Source organism: Ananas comosus, linkage group 7 (genome assembly GCF_001540865.1).
Source record: "Ananas comosus cultivar F153 linkage group 7, ASM154086v1, whole genome shotgun sequence".
Taxonomy (NCBI): domain Eukaryota; kingdom Viridiplantae; phylum Streptophyta; class Magnoliopsida; order Poales; family Bromeliaceae; genus Ananas; species Ananas comosus.
In genome coordinates this window covers 6,010,574-6,016,703 of record NC_033627.1, presented here as the reverse complement: position 1 = coordinate 6,016,703, position 6,130 = coordinate 6,010,574, and positions in this window count along the sequence as shown.

Below are 6,130 nucleotides of genomic sequence, written 5' to 3'. Positions count from 1 at the left end.
GAGCTAGACCGTTGGGTTACTAGTAGCTATTGCCATGTTTGAGACATGAGGGTTGGATACTTGAGCCTTTGACTACGCTTGTTTGCCATTTGTGCTCATTCACACATGCTTGTGAGGGTCGCTCCCTACAAGCCGGCACTCCGGAGTTAGCCTACGCGACCTATGTTCGCTCGTGCGGTATTGAGAAGCCTACGGGGTCAGTGGGACAGACACATTCCAAGAGCAGGAATGTTGGGCTACCACAGGCACTTAGGCGGCGCAAGCTGGACTACCTTGGATAGGTCCTTAATTAGAAATGGAAATCGACATGGTGTCGAGTGGGTTTTAATCACTACTAGATAGAGAGTAGTAGTTGGATTACTTGGACTTGCTTCTAGCATAATGTTGGACACTTGAGTATACATATATACATATAGCATGCTAGGAGATGTTGCTTATTGCATTCATGTAAACATTGTTTATCTTAGTAAAGCATGATCTTCATAATACCATAAAGCAAATCATGATTGTTACTTGTGGTCATGTAGGGACATACTTGTTCATAATGATATAAATGTGCATCTTAATTTGACACAATGTAGTATCTTAGCATGTTAATTATGCTTTCATAAATACAATTTATTCGTTACTAGTGCTCTTTTTGGCTTATCCTTTCTTTTCTTGGGGCCTAGTGGTGCATTGAGCTGAGGTCAGTAATTGCCCACTGGGAACTATAAATTATAGTTCTCACGCCCTCTTTTTCTCGATGTTTTTCAGAGCCTTCCACGCCGGGAGAGGCTAGGGATCGTGGAAGGGGTATCGCCTCGGGCTAGCGTTCTTCCCGAGGGATTGTTTGATAGGTGGACTACCTCTCGTGGTTTTTCTTTTTGTGAGAGGTTAAGCGTTTTACCAGTGTACTAGAAACCACCATTTTTGTACTTGAGACTGATTTCATATTACTTTATACTTTACTTTTATTATTTTGGTTATGCTTCTTTCACTCTTGTGTAGTTGTTAGAATCACTCTTGCTCTGATATCTTTAGATGTAAGTTATTTCTTGTTTTTACTTCCGCTTTTATTGTAGATGCCTTATATGTGTAGACATATGGCGGGTCTGGGCGCGCTACCAGGAGGGCCTCCGCCGGTCCCAGGGCGTGACAATATACATGTAATCCAATGTGTAAAATAAACCAAAAGGACAATATCAACACCTCACAACTTTCAGTAGATGAAACAAAATACAATTGTATGTACATGACTATAAACCACTACTGTCTTCAAAATGGTACTCCTTTAGCTCAACGACTAGGGTAGAGAAGGATCTAGCTTGTGACTTCCTTATCTCGATCAGAAGCAGCAACAACAACTGACGGCTTTGTAAGAAAAGGTGGCAACTATGGGTATGAGAACTACTATAAAGTAAAGTAGTCCTTAGTGATCACTGTCACCGACCCCAACGGCCTATCGACTAAGCCTACGAGACTAACAGTACAGCTGGTAGGTAAAAGAACAATATGATAAGCTGGAAAAACTCTATAACTACTATACCACTACACTGTCACTACTCATGTCATGCTCCCTGTATACATACGCATCACTAGTTGAAAAACAGTCACCACCGGCCCAATCAAAAGGGACCGCCAACCGTCCAGTCCAGCCTGTGCCTAAGCTACTCCGCACGCCACCCATGGGAATGGCTGATCTACGCAGAATGACCAAAATGGCTGCTACGATATCAACGCAAGAAAGTCAGACTCCGAAGAGGCACTTGAGGGTGCGACCCTACCAAGTATAGAAACGTATCTCTGTCAAGCTCAATCAGGCTCATGCAGGCTGTACTCAATTCAACTGCTCAAACGAGTCAAAGAACCAAAACTTACGTGCTCTCGGCACAATCGTATGCAAAAAGCAAAGATCTGGGTCCACTGTCAGTCCGGACGGCACCTGACAACACGAAACAGCCAAAACATTGCTGTAAAAATTCATTTGACATTTCAGCACGAGCGTAATTTCAACCTACACTAATCTGAGTATCCGCGATATACTAACAGTGGCGATACAATAGTAAATATAGCTTCTTAAGTTAAATCTGATCAAATAACTGATAAGTTCCATGTGTAGGTTTTCTCCTAAGTCGATTTCCAATCCAGCATATAGTAATCATTTAAATTATCTAAATTATGCTCCAAATTCAAATTTCATATAATAACATGCAAATCTATAAGTTGAACTACTAACAAATGATTGATACAAAATTATGTATGCTGAAATTTCTACAACTTAGGAGGAATTTTGAAGATTTCGGAAGACATTAACCTACCTAAAGAGCTATTCCAACCATAGAAAGAAGCCTCCTTAAGATCTAAAGAATCAACTCCACTTCATCTCGCAGCAGGAAACTGGATTCCAGTTTCGGATCCCCTAACAACAAGTTCTGGGCACCTAGAACTTGAGCCTAGATTAGCACAGTATTGTCCCAAAACAACAAGCATTAATCCTGAAATTCTTTGCTGAAAATCTGAAAATTAGAGGTCAGCAAATCACTCAACCTACCTTTTCTAGTAAGTTTAAATTTCCAAACAAGTTGCTCCACTAGGGCACAACTCAAAAAGCAAGAAAAGCCGAAATCTGCAATTCGGATCTAGAAAATGCCCAGATCCAGAATCCAAAATTTCAGCACATATCAATTTCTACTTTATTGAGTCAAATCTGGGTTCCTAATCTTAAATTTTCTATGGGAATGGATCCAAAATAGTAGGAAAAATATGGTAGATCCTCTCATGACATAGCAAAAGCTCCTCCACCAAAATCTGGATCTAAAATTTCAAAAATTCCATCAAAAACCCCAAAATTTGCATCTCAAGCTCAAATTCAGCATGTAATTGATCACCTTCAAATCCGAAAATTTTAGTGAGGAAAGCTTCTAAACTAGTGAGGCAATGTGGGGAAGCAATTTCAAATCTGAAAATCCAACTACAACAAGAATTGGATAAAAAAAAGTCCAAGAAATCCATTAGAAAACTCAAATTCAGCTCAAAATTCCAATTTCAAATCAACTTCAACAAATTAACTTTACTAACCTGAATTAAATGAAGTTAGTGTCGGATCGTTGGCGCTAACCATTAATCCCAAAAGCTCGAGCTGTTAGAAATACGCAACCAATTCACTTAAAGTGTACAGAAACAGTGCCCACGGGTCTCGATTGTGTCTCGGCCCACCTGGCCTCACGCTACTTCGAACATGACTCGGCCCAACCCAGCCTCACGCCATTTCGAACATGACTTGGCCCACATGGCCTCCCGCCACAGGGCAGGATGCTGGCCCATTTAAGCCAACAACCCTCCCTCCAGCACCTGCACATATTTGCAGCATGCAGGAATCGAACCCGTGACCTCTGGCTCTGATACCACTTGTCGGATCGTTGGCGCTAACCATTAATCCCAAAAGCTCGAGCTGATAGAAATATGCAACCAATTCACTTAAAGCGTACAGAAATAGCGCCTACGGGTCTCGATTGTGACTCGGCCCACCTGGCCTCACGCCACTTCAAACATGACTCGGCCCAACCCAGCCTCACGTCATTTCGAACATGACTCGGCCCACATGGCCTCCCGCCACAGGGCAGGATGCTGGCCCATTTAAGCCAACAGTTAGAATTGCTCCACACATTCTCCTTCAAGTCTACAATACACGAAATTGATTCCAACAGCAAATGGAAGCTCCAAAGGATCACAATTCCTCAATTGCTGAAGTTGCTGCTGGAATTCCTGTTGTGAATGCCAACCTGCAGGGAGTAAGGAAGGATTTGAGGAGATTTGAGGGAAATTTGGCTAAGAAAATTAAGTTTGCTATGAAGAAAGGAGGAAAAGAGTGTTCAGGGTTCATCCATAACCTTTTATAAAAGCAGTAAAGGGGTAGAATGAGCCACAAGAAAAATAGAAACTAACCTGCTTTAGCACTAAAAATGCAGATTTGGGAGTTCTAAACCCAGAATTAATTTGGGTGCCCTAAACAGCTCCCCATTGCATCCAGCTTCGCATACAGCCTGTGCTCTCGAAGCGTCTGGAGGACTCACCGGAGATGATCCTCATGCTCTTCGTCGCTCCGCGGATAGATCAATATGTCGTGAACAACAATCATCCTATTTAAAAGTGCTCCCTACCCAGAAGCTTTGTTTTTAAACTCTAATTATTTATTAATTAAAAACCATTCGAAAAGCCTTTTGTCATGCCTCGTGGTCTCTTTTGTAAAGCTTTTTCGAAGAAAGATTCAGTTCGAAAGTAAAGTTAGCAGAATAACTATCTTTTTCCTTTTTTTTCTTTTTTTTCAAACATACCACGAGACACAACAGACCCGCCACAAATATAGGTTTTTCTTGTCCACCCGAACAGAGTATCCCCTATTTTTGTACGACATACCACCATATTATTTGTTGCAATACTAACATTCAGTCACACATAAATATCATTCACAATGCAGATGCTCATGACAATCAATCAGCTAGCAATCCTTGGAATAATGCCTGCTCTAAGCACTCCTTAAGCGAAGCATGATGCGAATGCACATTACAGCAACCAATTCTATCTTTTACAAGTGTTTCCCACTCGAAAATTTTATTTTGAAATAATAAGAATCGAGAAAAACCGAAAAGCCTTTTTGAAAACAGTCTCCCATATGGAAACCCATTATTTTGAAAACGCCAACTACCTCGAGGGGTAGAAAACCACATAACACAACTGAAATACCGTCTTACGGAAATCCCAAAAGAATAGTCATATCCAAATGCTTGCGACTAAGTGATCATCCACAATAAGGATTATGTGAGAATTTCACAATCAATCTGTAATATACCGAAAATTCGGGAAATAAATGTCGAACTTTAGTCAAATTGACCAAAGTGCGAGGATGGAACACTTCGGAAAGTCCGAAGGTGTTAAAGTGATCAAAAGTGAGTTGTGGAAGATTTTCGAGAGCTAGGGATCAAAATCTGCAAATTGCAGTTTTTGAGCTCTCGGGGACCGGTCCCTGGTGGGAGAGACCGGTCCCCGAACGCGTGCAGAACCAGGCAGCCGAAAAATCGGCTAAGTCCTGGAGGATTAGCTCTCGGGAACCGGTCTCTGTCTGAGAGACCGGTCCCCCGGAGACCGGTCCCCCGGAGACCGGTCCCACCAGAGAGGGACCGGATGCATTGCGCGCGGCAGCTCTGGCTGCGCAGGGTGGACCTTCGGGGACCAGTCCCTGCTCGGGGAGACCGGTCTCTGCCTGCGCGAACTGCCCAGTTTGGGCAGTGTATTAAAGTAAAAGTTGAGGGGTTTATTAGCATTTTTGCAGCCCAATGGTTATGTTGTGAGGGTAAATGAGATATTTCTCTCATTTCACCCCCTCTCACACTCTCTTCTCTCCCTCTCTCTCTCTAGAAGACAAAGGAGAAGAAAGAAGGAAAAGAAGGAAAAGAAGGAAAAGAAGATAAAGAAGGTGAAGAAGAAGCTTTTGGAGCCAAGAGGCTCCATCTCCTTCTTCTCTAGTGCAAGAAAAGGGAGCTTACAAGATAAGCTTTGAACCCTAATGTAGTAAAACCCTAGAAATGGGTTTGAATGAACCTAGAAATGATTTTTAATGGAATATCTAGTAGTTTTGAAGCTTTCTTTTGCTTCTTTAGAGATCAAAACCTAGATTTGCTATAGAGGTGAGCTTGGACCACCTCTAATGGTGAAATCTAATCTAGGGTTTTGGAAAGCCTAGGAATGGTTCTAGTGGACTATCTAGTGTATAATGAAGCTACTTTTGCTTCCCAATGAGATCAAACCCTAGGTTTGATATGTGTATTGGAACTAGGGCACCAAATTGGGGCTTTTGCTCATAAAGGTTTCTAAGTGCAATTGACCCTTTAGAAACCTAATTGGGGGTATTTCCGACACGTTGGTGCGCTCGGAATAGCATTTCGAAAAGTGTATGTAAAGTTATGGCCGAATAAGCCTAATTTGGCTTCGTTATGCCGCAGGTAAAGAACGAAGGGTCTAAAAAATCCCAAGAAAATTATCGGAGCACATTTGAAAGCCTACGAGGTGGGTGGTGCTTTCCAAACTCATTGAAATTCTCTCTATGCCTAATGTGTCATTCTTTGAGCATATGTTCTATATATTGTTGCAT